The sequence below is a fragment of the Osmia lignaria genome, chromosome 11 (genome assembly GCF_051020975.1).
Source record: "Osmia lignaria lignaria isolate PbOS001 chromosome 11, iyOsmLign1, whole genome shotgun sequence".
Classification (NCBI taxonomy): Eukaryota; Metazoa; Arthropoda; class Insecta; order Hymenoptera; family Megachilidae; genus Osmia; species Osmia lignaria.
In genome coordinates this window covers 10,270,127-10,284,761 of record NC_135042.1, presented here as the reverse complement: position 1 = coordinate 10,284,761, position 14,635 = coordinate 10,270,127, and the positions used below count along the sequence as shown (strand labels likewise).

Here is a 14,635-nt window from a genome sequence, read left to right as displayed (position 1 = left end):
GCGTTGTCGTTTATTTGCGGACGTCCGTGTAACACGCATCGGACCGTGAGAAATATTAAATTCCGACAGCGTGGTCGAATCGCAAATACGTAGGATTTCGGCACCGACGTTGGCTCCTGTGGCGCGTAATTAAATTCAAATAACGTGGATTCTCGGGTAATACGGCTGGGAAATCCCTCTGCCGTTTCGTGGCTTTGTTGCTCCCACGCAAATCTCCATATTACATTTTTCACTCGTTTACGACTCGAAGACTCCGTTATAAACGAATTGCTGTTTGTTTTGGCAAACGTTCGTGGTTTCTCGACAGCTTCTTTAGTTATTTCCATTCTTTCTCGACGAAGATACAACCTCCTTATTCTTCGATCATCGTATACACTAGAAATAAAGAGCGAACGATCGAGTACCGTTTGGAAAAGCCATAACGACCGGTTCGTCGGTCTATCAAATATTTTTCACGATTGCGTTCCCGTTCGGTGAACGCTGATTCCACGCTGCATATCCGCAAACGCATTTAATTCTAATTTGATCGATTCCACGCGAATTCAGCCCGTAATTACTAGCCGATTATCTAACGGATTTAAAGCCGGCCATCCGATGGTCACGGCATTTGATTTGTCGTTCATTTCCTGCCGCTGTTACAAGAGGAATTGAAAATCTGTTAAAGCGGTCGAATCGAATAAACTCCGACGAGTCGATAATCGTACAATACGCGATGAAGTAAACTCGTCAGAGATCCTCTTTGTTCAGGGTTTAGGTTCACCCACGCGTGTGGCACCCATCTCTGTCTAACTCCGTGTTACAGCACACCTAGCATCTCGATAAACGCAATCAGAACCCTGCGACGCTTACAAATGGATCGATAATTAACTCGCTCGCCACGCCATATCGTGGACAATGCAATGTTAACATCGAACTAAGCGCGCGATGCTTAGAAAGGAAGAGTTTCCATAAACAACGCCAAATGCAATCGACAGGATCGTGAGAGTATTTAAACGACGACGCGACGTTCAAATCGAATACAAATGATTTTTCCTGAAACTTTCCTGAGACTTTCCATACCTCGAAATCGCTCAACGGCTTAACGATTTCCCCGTGTCGACGATTCGGGGTAATTATCCTTTCGAAACGAAAGTTTCAAGCGTGTTGAATAGAAAAAGAATTTGAAAAGGCTGGACTGCGTTAACCATGTTCATCGCGAAACTCGACGTTTACGAGGGCTAAAGAGAGGGAGAAGCGTCGAGGACGAGGGAATTAGCGACGGTCAATTAGGTCGCCGTTAATTCGGCGTAGAACGCATACAGGCATGCGTGAGCCTCGCAGGCATATGCGAAGGCGGATCTGCCGTTTGTGTTCCCATGCCGTTGATCCCGATTTCACATGTGTCCCGTAGCCTCGGACGCCTGACCCGGGGGAAATATCGCACGAAGCCTGAGAAGATTCGACTGCTTTCGACAACCGGTTCGTCCAATGATCCTCCGAACCGATCCATCGACGATCGATCAACGCGGGAAAGATCGTCGATGATCGGATCCCACCGTTGATGAACCTCGAAACGAAAGAAAATTATTGGAAAATTGAATTTACTCTATCGAAACTTTCAATGACTCTACCGCAAAGCTGTATCTCTTCCCCAAGTCCCATCGAAAGTTGAAGCAAAGATTTCTGACCACCAGCTACTGCGACGAGCACGGGTTAATCGGTTGTTTGAATTGTAAAGGGACTCTATCAAATATCGATCCTCCGGGTATCGTTACTTTACTCGTTGCTGGAGGAGTTTCTACGAGGAACGTTGTACACCGACCGCACTCCAGCAGCTAGACGCTTTCGAATTAATTGCAACGTGAATGAAGTAAGTCGGGCTTGGCGAATGGACCAATCAGAGCTCCATTTCTGCACTGCTTCGCCGATCCCCGTCCGTGCTCGTTAGTCAATTAAACTTCGTAATTATAGCTGTAAAGGGAGGGGAGGCATCGACCAGACCGATAGGAGCATCTGACGCATGACTCACGACGGATGTGCGAGCTGCTCGATATTTTACCTATGTCAACGCTAGGTTACTCTTTAAAAGTCAGCTCCAATTACAGTGGGTGATGAAATTATTCGAGCCACGGTATGAAAAATGGGGTTTTCGTGTTTGTGCGGAAATAAAAGTTTGTGTAACTTTTAATCAATAATCCTCCGCTACTAATATACAAGAAAATACTTATAAAAATAAACAAATATGTTTGAAAGATTATATTTATACATGTACAGTGGCTCAGAAAAGTATTCGGACACTCTTTAAAACAGAATACCTCATTTAAAATTGGACCAAATGACTTGAGGTTTTTGAGAAGTGATACAAATTAATTTACTAAGATATGTGCTTTTGTCGTTTTAAAAAATTACGACTTGTTGAAATCGTGAAAGAAAATAGTGAAGGGTAATTTTTCAACTTTTTTATGTGAGCCTATAATGAAAATTTAAAATATGTCTTTCGTAGATTCAAATAAGTTATGTCAATGCACTTAGATGTTACAAGTAATTAAAATTTCCGAAAATCGCAACTTTTCATTTAAGAACGTGATTAGTTCCGTTCACATAAAAAAGTTGAAAGATTATCCTTCACTATTTTCTTCCACGATTTCAACAAATTGTAATTTTTGAAAACGACAAAAGCACATATTTTAGTAAATTTGTATAATTTCTCAAAAAACCTCAAGTCATTTGGTCCAATTTTAAATGAAGCATTCTGTTTTAAAGAGTGTCCGAATACTTTTCCGAGCTACTGTATGTTAGTATTTCGTAACGCCGCTTTTTGCTGCAATTACTGCCTCAATTCTTTTCGGCATACTTTTTCGATGCATTTTAAGCAATTCATTTTGATTGCTTTATTTCCGGCCCGTACTTCTATCAAACGTTCAATCAATTGACATTTATTACTAATAATAAATATTTCCACAAATTTTCGATGGGGTTGAGGAGAATTTCCAGGCCAGTCAAGAACGTTCACTTTTTTCAACCGTGTATCATAATTTTACAAGCATCAATACATCATAAAAAAATAATAAAAACTCTGTTTAACTCGGTTTTCATTTAAAAATTAATGATATTTATGTAAAGTCGTCAATTTATGCGAGTGGATCACCCACTGTACATACTCGGTTAAATTCACGATGAATCCAGATTAAAATGCAACACTTTTTTTCCAAGCGCATTGACACGAGTGACGAAACGATTATTTGTCAGGTGTCGATTCGCGATAATCGGTTACCAGACGTCGCGTCGGGATGATTAAATACGATAAGAGGTTGCGTTAAATTCCGCGTGTCTGCTTTTCGCGATAACCACCATTCATACCTTTGATTTATCGATATCGTTTATCAATGCAACGAATGAAAAGCTAAACTCGTTATCGTTTCCTTGTCTCTCGTTAATTGATCGTTTACGCTTTCATATGAAAGAAATTTTCTGCTGCTTGCCTCGCATTTCACGCTTTATAAAGATTCGAAAAGGGTAACAAATATCGGAATCAAAGCTCCGACTGTGACTCGAGATCTCATTGAGAGAATTAGAATCGGCTAATCGCGCCGGTTGGCTTCCCGCGTCGAGTTTCACGATTCTCGAGCGTTTTCCCGAGGATTCTTCGGTGTAGGTTCGATCACGCTCACCGGATTAATTCGCGCTCGAGCGTATCGCGAGGAACGCGAGCATGAAATCGATTTATCGCCTGGTCCCATTCTTCCCGACGACTTCCGTGAATCTTCGATTCAACCCGTTATCTTTTCCGCCGGTAGAATTACCGTTCGCGGTGAGAATTTCAATGCTCGAAAAACAGTCTGCCTCGATATTTCTGATGCTCCACGGGAGCAGACCAGACGCGGACTCTGTGTTTTCCGATCCCAGAAATAACGTCCCGTTTCTCCTCTCCCTCCTCTACCCTTTTCTTCTCTCTTTTTTTTTTTTTCTTATTTCCCGCCATCCCTCGTATTTCCGTGCCGGTTTCTGGTTCCCGTTAATCCTCGCTTTCCATCGAGCAGACCGCGTCAACGGAAGCGGATTTCTTAATGAGACGAGTGAAATAATAAGAGGAGAGACGTCCCGAAAACGCGGATATCGGTAAATATCGATTCTAATTGCTTCCCTGTTCGACGCGTGCTTCATCGAACCCTCTAAACGTTTGACAGTTATTGGAATAATTATCTATCACCATCGCTCCTAATTGACGTTAGTTATTAACCACGGACGATACTCGAATGACCGTGTTCAAACACGATATCGATGAAACTTTGTAAAACGATCCTAGAAGCACAGGTGCCTATGTTGGCAAAACTTTCGAGATAATTTGACCGGAAAATTACTCCAGCATCGAATTACAAAAGGTTAGAGATTCCGCGGGTAATCCCTCCAAGAAGTTTATCCTAAACTTATTCCATTTCATCCTCTGTTTCGCCCGTTTCAAAGCCGATTTGCATTCTTCGATGGACGTTGAAATCCGCTTTCGCGAACTCTTCAGCCGAAACGGAGCGAAGCCAGGCCGGAACGTACGTTCAAGTTCGAATGGCAGAGCGTCCAGGAAAAGCGTGGGTCGTCTATCCTCTTCATTATCGCATTCTCGACGCTATCTGCTTCGTTTTGGATAAGGTATCTTCTTCGTTCGCCGCATGTTCGTTTGTACTCGCGGCTCGGCTTCCGATTCACTGACGGTTCTACTTTCGTTCACGAATTCCTTCAGAAAAAAACGATCGCATGAAGTACGAGACAATTAAGTAGCAGAAGCGCGGAGATACTTGACGATGACGAGTAACGCGAGGTGATTGATCGAGGCGGTGATTAGGCGTCGTTGAGTCTCGAGACGGAGATGGAAGACCAGTGTTACGGGACGGTAAAGTTTCGAGGATGCGGTTGGTGACCATTAGCGGCAAGAGAAACGCGATGCTTCCCGTTTGAATAATGGATTTTCGATAACGAGAGGAGAAACGGTTGCTTCTCGTTTTCTCGAACGAGCCGCGGCCTAATTATTTTCGATTTCGCCACTGCGATTCTATCGATTCCGCGGCCACGCTTCGTTTCGATAGCTGACAGCCCGTTTTAATAACGCGTTCGAACCTTTTCCCTCCTTTTGTTCGATATTCGGCGCGGAGAGATTCGGCCTCGATGGAAAACGGGACCAATTTCCAGAGGGAAAACGCACGGTTCCAGTTACACCGCGATTTTCTCGCGTTTTATTCCGTCTCTCTATATGCATTTTAAAGCAACATAATTGAGTAACTTTTTGCGACGTTTATCAATACATACTTATTGATTGGTACTTAAAAATAACTGTTATACTGGTTTTGCGCGGAGCAAATATTTTATTGAAATAATAAAAAGGTGACTATGTTTTTGATGCGATTAAACGCGAAGCGAGTTATTTCAGTAAATCGGAACGAAATAAAATAAAATAAAAGCAGTAAATACTAGTGGAAATTTGTCAAACTGATTTTTAATCGTAAATACAAAATTCCTCCGGTTCAATAAGACTCGCAATCAAAAAACTACTCTGCTATCAATCCTATCAAAGGAATGTCAACAGTATTTCCTGAATTCCTTTTTCTTTTTTAATTAAAAGCTCACTCGACCAAAAGAAGATTGCTTTAAAGAGAAAAAAAAAGAGCGGGTACGTATGAGAGAACAACCCTTTTCGCGAACGTCCCCGCCGGGCGAACGGTTTAAACTCCTCTCTGCTCGTTCACCAAAGTAAGGAGCGGTTTGCGGGTCGACGCAAGGACGGTTAAAAAAAAAAAAGAAGAAAGGAGGAAGGTAATTAGCAAAACCGAAGGAAAAGTGGTGCAGGATTCTTGAAAGAGCTCTTATGCGTTCAGGACGTGTAGTAGCGAGCGAGAGCGGGGCGATGACACACGCCAAATATAAAACGCGCTGGTGTACGTGCGAGCACGCACTTTCACGCACACCTACGCCAACGTACACAGCTTTGGGATTCACTTCTGTTTCGCTCGCTCTTTACGCTACGAGTCAGTTCGGACCCTCTTCTTTCACGTGTCGATGCACGAGCTGCGTTACACTTCGTGGAACCTTACCGAATGGGGAATGACCCTAACGGCGCCGCCGACAATTTTGGGGATCCGAATCGACTCCGACACTCGACTACGCTTCTATCGATCTCCGGCTTCCACGAAAACCACCCGTTTTCCTTCGACCACCCGTTACTCGCGCCGCTACAACTTTCTTCACCCTTCGCTCCTTTCGTTTCTTTCAAAGAAGGGAGGAAGATCCAAAGGAAACACCAAAGTTAATGATTTCTGGGCTAAGGTAGAAAATAATACCCCATTCCTTGATCCGATCATTTGTAAGTTAATCGGTGATTGAAGCGATTTCGTGGCTTCTCACGGATGCACCCAAGTGCACGAGCACTCAACACGATTGTAAATTCTAGCAGCTCAGAATTTCACACGAACCAGTTGAAATTCTCGGCTAGTTCAACTAGCCTAACTTAATCCAGATAACCATGCTTGCGGTATGGAAACCCATTAGGAAGCGGGTCAGAATCCCTGGGTCAACCCATGGTTATTAAATCAGCCAACGTTGAAAGTTTTGAGAGCGTTCCTTCAGGCCAGTAACAGAAGCCATAAAGCAAATCAACAGACGTTGGAGTTTTCGTGGATAATCGTTAGCGAACACTCGAGAGTTGCCTGCGAAAGTTCCGTGTCCAAGAGTATCGATCTGCCCCCTGCGACTGACCCTCTGACTCATGCCGCAATTTCTCCGAGGATGTCGGCGACCCTAAGTCCCTATACCACCGCTTCATTAAGCAAACGATATTTCTTCTCTCCGAGAAAGGCCGCAACGATCCCCAAACAATGTTTCTACACGGTGCTGTTTGAAAGAAAATTTTTCTTTCCGAAACTTCTGGGTTAGTATTCCCCGCGCTCGCCACCAGAGGGATCATTCGCGACATCAACTTTCTCGCAAGTACTGGTCGAACTATCCGTCCTAACGTATACACTCCCATCTTGACAAAACTTGGACCGGTGGTTGTTTGATTTTCCGAAAAAGAATTTCATCTTAAATTCTGTTCGAGTGGTAAAAAACGAAATTGGTAGGAAACGCGATGATCAAAAGGAAAGAAGAAGAGAGCATTAATCGGAAGCGGAGATTACGTCACGTCGGTTTAACGAGGGTCGCTGGTACGATCTTCGCGAACGACCCTCGACTCGTCTGGTCTCGTCTTCGCGTTTTCACGCATCCGACGAGTGAGACCTCGAACGCGATAATTAACGCGAGTCCTCGCGGCGCGTTATTTGCGCGTTAATCATCGAAAGACTCGCGAGTTTCAGCAAGTAAAAAACACTGTCGCGGTCGCTCTAGGAGCTCGGTTATTTACAACGGCTTTAATTAAACCGCGCGCTTCTTGCCAGCGTCCCTCGGCGGAGTCGCGCCGCGTAATTACACTCGCGAGAAAACGCGCCGCGAGCAAAAATACCTGACGACATTTGCATGAGAATGAAACTCCATTCTTTGAATTTCCCTTCCGCGTCCATGGAAACGGAGACGTCCTAACGTTTAACAACCGGAAGCTTATTTTCCATCGGCTCGTTAACATTACCGGCTATTGATGAAGACCAATTAGATCGAACAAGAAACCAACCCCCGTGCGCCCTTCGTTCCCGGTAGTTTCCTTTTTCACGAAATTCCGTGTACTCGCTACAACGCGGCTTATACATAATTTATCAAGCGATTCATCCTTAAACACGCTTCCTGGCGGCCACGTGGACGGTTTCGAACATTCGGGAGGATGTTCCGGGAACCTTCGATCACGTACAATCTACCGTCGTTGGCGTTCTTTTACAGAAAAGGTTCAATAGGACGGCTGGATGAAAGGTAGGACGGTCGGTGGATTACGTTTTCTTTCATCGACCCTGTCTTACTCCCGCCGGAAACGACGTCTTATTATTCCGATGCTCGATCCTCGAGTGGCGTCCGATTGTCCGAGACAAATCGCGCGGAAAGTATCCTTCGAAAGCGACCGACGCGACGAGCCGAGCAGCAAGATGGAAGGTGGTGCGAGCAGAGGTCAAGCAAGAGTTCACCATCGCGAGGGTGGAGGCGTAAAGTGAACTAAGGAACACGAAGCCCTTCGATGCGCGTACGACGTCGCACGCAATGTCGGATAAAGCGATGACCATGCTCATCGGACACCAGACAACGACGCCTATGTCATGCAAGCTCGTAATAAGCGCCGGTTGAGCTTGTAAGTTAGAGAAAAAGAAGAATACTGGGATTTCCTCGTGTTTCGCGTTACGTTCGTGACGAATTTTCGTTGAAATTTAATGGCTTGCGATTTAAGCCCTAGGCAGCAGCCATTTGGGCCTCGGGACTTCACAGACAGAATATTCACCGACAGCTGGATAGCTCGGGGCGATAATCTAGTTGAGCAAGAGTAGCCGTTTAAGAATTTCAAAAGGGAATATTCGCCGAGTGCTGGATACTTGAATAGTTGCTCTTCCAGAAATCGACTGAACGAAATCTCACCTTTGCGATTTAAACTATGGAAAGTAATTTGAACGTTGCAATATTGGAAGCTAATCCAGTTAAGTGAAAGGTCCGTGTTCGAATGTTGCCCTACATTATTGTTGAGATCTCCTTGAATATCGATGATGAGAAACGAAAGGAATATCTATCGATGGTTGGAAAACTTGTACGATTCCGTGTTCTCGTATTTTTTCTCGTCCACGATTCATCGTGGCGTTGTTAATTTTGAACAAATTGGCTCGCATTTGTCGACAAGTTTCACCGAGGATCCTCTCATCTCGAAACGGCGCAACCTTTCGTTTCCGAGGATGGAAAAAGCGGTCGAGTTTAATCGAGAAACTGGATTAACGAGCGATTTCGATCAAGCTTTAACAACACTTGGAAACGTTCGTTTGGATCAGTCGAATTTTCCAGCCCGGGGAGGGAATAAATTTAGACCGTTCCAAAGAAAAACTCCGACCCCGCTGCGCTTTCCGCCGCTTTGCGAACTCTCGAGACCTTTTTTCTCTATTATTTCAGCCGGCTAGAGCGTGTCCGGGCTAGATAGCGAGGAGAGTAGAAATTCCGGAAAAACGAGCCAACCGATGCCCGAGTTTCAGCGATAGCGGAAGAACGAGGAACGAGGAAAAGGTAGGATAACGTGAATTTGCGGAACGACAAAAGCTTCCGGGTGGAAACCTGCTGGCTACGACAAATAATCGTCGCTTGAATTCGACGCTGACACCAGTCACTGTTACGAATGTACGTTTTTTCGACGGTCAAAGAAACACGAACGATTAATAAAACGGGCAGGAGCTTTTTGGCGGAGAGAGAACGGAATTGAAGGAAAAGAAACGATTCAATTATCGTTACTACGGGTCTGATTTGCGGCCCTATAAACGATAACAAGCTCCGTTCAAGCGTTGCTCGGCAATCGCAATGAATTTCACAATTTAACCGGCGGCACACTGTTCCAGCGAATCGAACTCACCCGCACCGCCGCGCCGTAACCCTTTCTTTTTCTTCCCTTCAAATTCGAACGAATTGAAAGCTATACAGAGGAAATATTGACAAAGCGAGAACTGCCTGCGCAAACATTGCGGACGTTGCGATTAATAATGACTTCCGTTTCCTCTTTTCCTATTGCGCCTTTATTCTACCATTCGATACATCGTCGTTTCACCGTTCACGTAGAATTTTATTCCCGTTAACAGCTGTTTTTTTGACGCAACTTTAAATTAACCTTCTGACCCGAATTGCTTTATCGCTCTATTCGTCGTTCCTGTACGAGTTACTTAAATTCCACGGTAGTCAGTCGGTTAATTAAAGACAATTACGATTCTGTAATCGTAGAGAAGCGAACGTGATTCGTTGCTTTACATTAATTAATCAACGGTGCTATTCTAACAATGAATCATCGCTTGGCCCCTGATCATTCTCATTCGAGTATGACTCGTTTTACGCGATAAGTTAATTAATTCATAGACTGCGAAAACGTACGTGTACAGCCGTCAGTCTCATTAAAGCAGATGATTATGAAGATTCATACGTTATGATACTCAAAGTGTTAAGCCAGTCAGCGATATTAAACTTTATTATCTCAATATTTCATTCGTCTTAACCAGCCTGTACGCCTGTTATGCAAATTAGACCGAGAGTCGCACAATGCCGATGCTTTTTAAAGGATCAATTTCAACGTATGGCTAATTGCGAGTGACGAGTACTGTACGTTCTATAGACACGTGTGTGACAAAAGTAAGGCCGAGTTGCTAGTAAAATTTTTACGATCGTGTCAACGGAGAGAAACAGATTTATACGCGTGCCATGTCAGCCGGGCGACGTTGGATTTCTAGAAAAATGACCCAATTTGCACAGCTGTCGTGGTGTCACGCTCGTGCCACGGAAATGTGCCCCGTCGACATCTACTTCCGTAAAGGTGCGTTTCGAAATTTCCCGTTTGTCATCCGCACCGCTATCATAACTTTCAGTGTAAACTAGAACGTAGTACACGTGGAGCGGACTTTAATCTACTGTGAATGATGCTCGAAAATAAGAGCAAAGCGTAATAAAAATAAACGTAACTCGAAGTATTCGATTTGAATCTGCACTCGATTTATTCGAGTACTCGAATTTCGAGGGAAACAATGATCGGTCGGTCGAGCCGACCGCTTGAATTTGCCGAATTACTCGAAATCGACGAACTGAAAAATCATCCTCGAGTAAATCGAAATTTTACGACGGCTCGAATATTCGAGTAATTCGATTTTTTCGAATAGCTCGCTTTTGTTTCAAACAGTTCGTCGATTTCGAGTAATTCGGCAAATTCAAGCGCTCGACTCGGCTCGACCGATCGATCATTGTTCGACTCGAATAAATCGTGTACTCGTAATTTACAAGCCGAGCTGAACTCGTTACGATTGTTCGAGCCGAGCCGAGCGCTTGAATTTGCCGAACTACTCGAAATCGACGAACTGTTTGAAACAAAAGCGAGCTACTCGAAAAAATCGCACTACTCGAATATTCATCTTCAAGTAAATCGAAGTTTTACGACGGCTCGAATATTCGAATAATTCGCTTTTGTTTCAAACAGTTCATCCATTTCTAGTAATTCGGCAAAATTCAAGCGCTCGGCTCGGCTCGAACAATCGAAGCGAGTTCAGCTCGCTTGTAAATTACGAGTAACTACTTACGAAGACTAAGAAACCTATCTCGTCTAGATTCGAGTCTATTTGAAGGTATTACTTCTATCCGACAAAGCGAGATCCCATCTGCAGTTGAGAACCATTCCTCCAAATGCAAAGGCCGATTAAGATCGACAGATGGGTCTCGAGTGACCGAACCTAGCCATAGAACTCCAGGTAAAGCGATTCAACAGGGACTAAGGAGAGTCCAGGTGCGAATACCTGTGAATTGGCCACGTGGGGTAGTTTCCTCCGAAACGATTCAGGAAACTAGCAAGAGAAATCCTTCGATTTGGATGCGGTCCAACGGTGTAAAAACTAACTATGACTGAATAGAACGAGGAGCGTTTTAAAAGAGGAGGACACGGATCAACTTACGTGTCAGTTTGAGCGCGTGTCAGAGATTCCAAAACATCTGTCTCGACTCGAGATCCTCTGTCGGATTTCCTTCGTATCGTTATAGGAGACGGAAGAAGAGAAAAAGTTTCGAAAGTTCGATAAAACTGCAAGAATTCGAGACTAAGGGCGAAGAGAGCGGGGATCGGCAGTCATTCTCTAGCCCGTTTTAAGAATCCATTTTTAGGCGAGCTACCCCCGTCGACAAATGCGATCGGTCTAGACTCCGAAGAAACAAATACCACGGCGATTCTTTTTCAGCTACGAAACCGTGGAAAGGCGTTCGTTCGCGATGCATCGACCCCCGTTCCAGTTCGATGGTCTACTTACTATTCTTACGAGGAATATCTATGCGAGCGTCCGTACGCGCGCTTCGCTTATCGTTGAAAACGAATAAAACTGGAGCGAGCTGTTAACGGACGATGCTTGCTGCTGTTTTGCTCATCGAACTTTAATACCATATTTCACTTTATCTTAAATACCCGTCGATCTTGCTTAACATTTAAGCATTTCTTCGATTATTCCTTGAAAACACTTATTCTCAATTCCTACTTTCTATCGGAGATGAACGATACCGTTCGATTCGATTCGATTCGATTCGATTCGATTCGATTCGCGACATTGGATCGCGTTTGAATGGAGATTCGAGCTGGCACGAGGTTTCAAAACGGAAGAAACGTATCCGATCTGGATGGGACGTTTCGGGTAGTGAAATTTCTGATATACGGTCTAGACCAGACGTCAGGTTAAAACTGTGACCCATTGTTAAGCCGAGAATAGATTCGGATCTTGCGACGACGCCAACCCTCCCTCTCGGTGTTCTCAACTACGTTTCACTATCTCTGATTCTAGTTTCACCGAGTGTCTAAAGGCTACCTGTGTTGGTTCTCTTAGTTAAATAAGACACGGACAAAGATTCATCTCTTTGTAGGAATAAACTTCGAGGGAAGTGGCGTTTCAGAAAATAATTGTACGATGGTGAGATTACAAAAAATCTATTAATCTAATATCTACTCTTTGAATCCTGAGTGCTTCTTGTCGACCAGTTTTTATAGAAAAAAAAAGGGTGTATCAGAGAGGCGGGGACTTGGAGGTTCCCAATATTCGAAGGTAGTTCGAACGTGAGGCGTAAAGGAAAAGCTGGCCAACAGGAAATTGCGTTATCACCTGTGGGGTCAAAGATCTCTGGGCGGGCATCGAACGTCGTTATCGGAGCAGAGTTGATTTAATTAACCGGTGTGGCCGGGGTCGTGAGGGAACGGGTTTCTCTGCACCTTGAAAAATCATCCTTCACGATCGTGACTGGCGCCGTTTCCTCTTCGAAGAATGCCTCTAATTCGCTCCATCATCCCGTTCACGAGTAAAATCATTCTACGAAGAGAGAACGTGACCTCTCGTATCGATGATTCACGCATCGTGACGATGCTTGTGTTTTACCTTTAGTCACGGCTGACGAAAAGAAACGTGGCCCCGCGTGAAATACGTAATTCATTAGCATTCTTGGAACCTTCCGAGACATCGGACATCCGATTCGATTTGACCAATTAGGAAGAAGTAAAATCAAACTCGAAGAGATCGCGACCTTTTCGAAAATACGCGAAGTCAGACAACGACTCGAGTTTAACACTAGATTTACCGACATTGACTATATATCTTTTTTCATTAAAATCCGTCTTTCTGACCGGGTATATTAAAATGCAATTTTTTTCTAAATTATTTATTTAAACTCTATAGATTTTTATTTACTGTTGTCTTCAATACATTTTTTACATGCAAACTCTATCCTGGATGTACGCTTTCCGCATACATACTTGTCATACGTGTTGTTTTTTCTTATTCATTGTTATTTCCTAATAATTGATCTATATAAATTAACCCGTCAAATTGACGGATTTTCGTGAAAATAGGTATAGAACATCGAGAAATAATAAAATATAGATGTTCCAGAGAAAAAGAGTAGAAATATATATTTGCTGCATTATATCATTAAAAACCAATATGCAATGTCTAAAGAATAATATTTGCATGTTCAGATTGTTTAAGCATAAACTCTAAAACCCGTCAAATTGACGGGTTCCGTAAATCTAGTGTTAAGAGCATGATAAAGCCGAAACAAAGATAAACCGACGGCGAGTAAAAAGATTCTCAGAAGATGCTCGATGTTTGACTCGTTACGGAACCTCATAAAGTACAAAGATCCCTCTAACGATAAGCGTTTGAGTTAACTGGCCCTAAATGCGAACAATCGTCCGGACCTCGATATTGTTTATAAATGTTATTAAGAAATCCCAGTCCCTGGTTGAAACCGGGAAAGGAAACGTTCAGATGGCATACCTTAAATCATTCGAAGAAAAAGTTTGGACGCGAAAGACAGGGTGAAGTCGAGCGAAAAAATTTACAACCCGCTCGTTTTCCTGGCTAGGAATGGAGCTCTGGAAAGCGGATTCAGCGACATTCATTTTCGTTAAGCCAAGAAGGGAAAAGGCTGGAGGAAAAATCATCGCCGGGGAGGAGGGTAGCCGATGGTCCCTGTAATTTTCGCGTTCCCGATGGAAAGTTCGACGTTAATGTCGCGCTCGGCGGATGCAATTTAACGGTAACACGGCGATTTGCATAATTGGCCGAGATTGGCCGTGTTCCGGCGACCTGGTCCGATTCGACCGTTGAATCGAACACCGCGAAACGAGAAGAAACCTCCAATCTGCTCCACCCTGTTTTAATACCGGAAAGGGAAGTAAATTAATCGTCGGGAAATGCTGATAAAAATTCGTACGAATACACATTTCTCGAGAAATCCTATGCAATTATTTATCATTGCACTTGCGATTGCGTTGCGAAACCCGACTATAGGGCGTTGGCAAGATCACCTCTGCGATATCGAGACCAAATATTCGCATTGGCAGCACGTGCCGGTGATCAGGATCGTCTGACGTGCAACAAGTAACGAGGAGCGTGAAATAACGGGTCGTCGAAATACGTGGACGAAGAGAAGCGGTCGTTTAGTAAACCGGCGAAACTCGAAACGAGTCGGTGAACCCGGTATCTCATTGTCTCCTCGCGCAATTATC

The 14,635-nt window shown here is 43.9% G+C and overlaps 1 protein-coding gene across 1 annotated transcript in view; it reads right to left on the bottom strand.

Moving 5' to 3' along the window:
- Meltrin (disintegrin and metalloproteinase domain-containing protein meltrin) overlaps positions 1-14,635 on the bottom strand; it is a 40,944-nt gene that overhangs the window by 17,933 nt on the left and 8,376 nt on the right. The window lies entirely within an intron of this gene.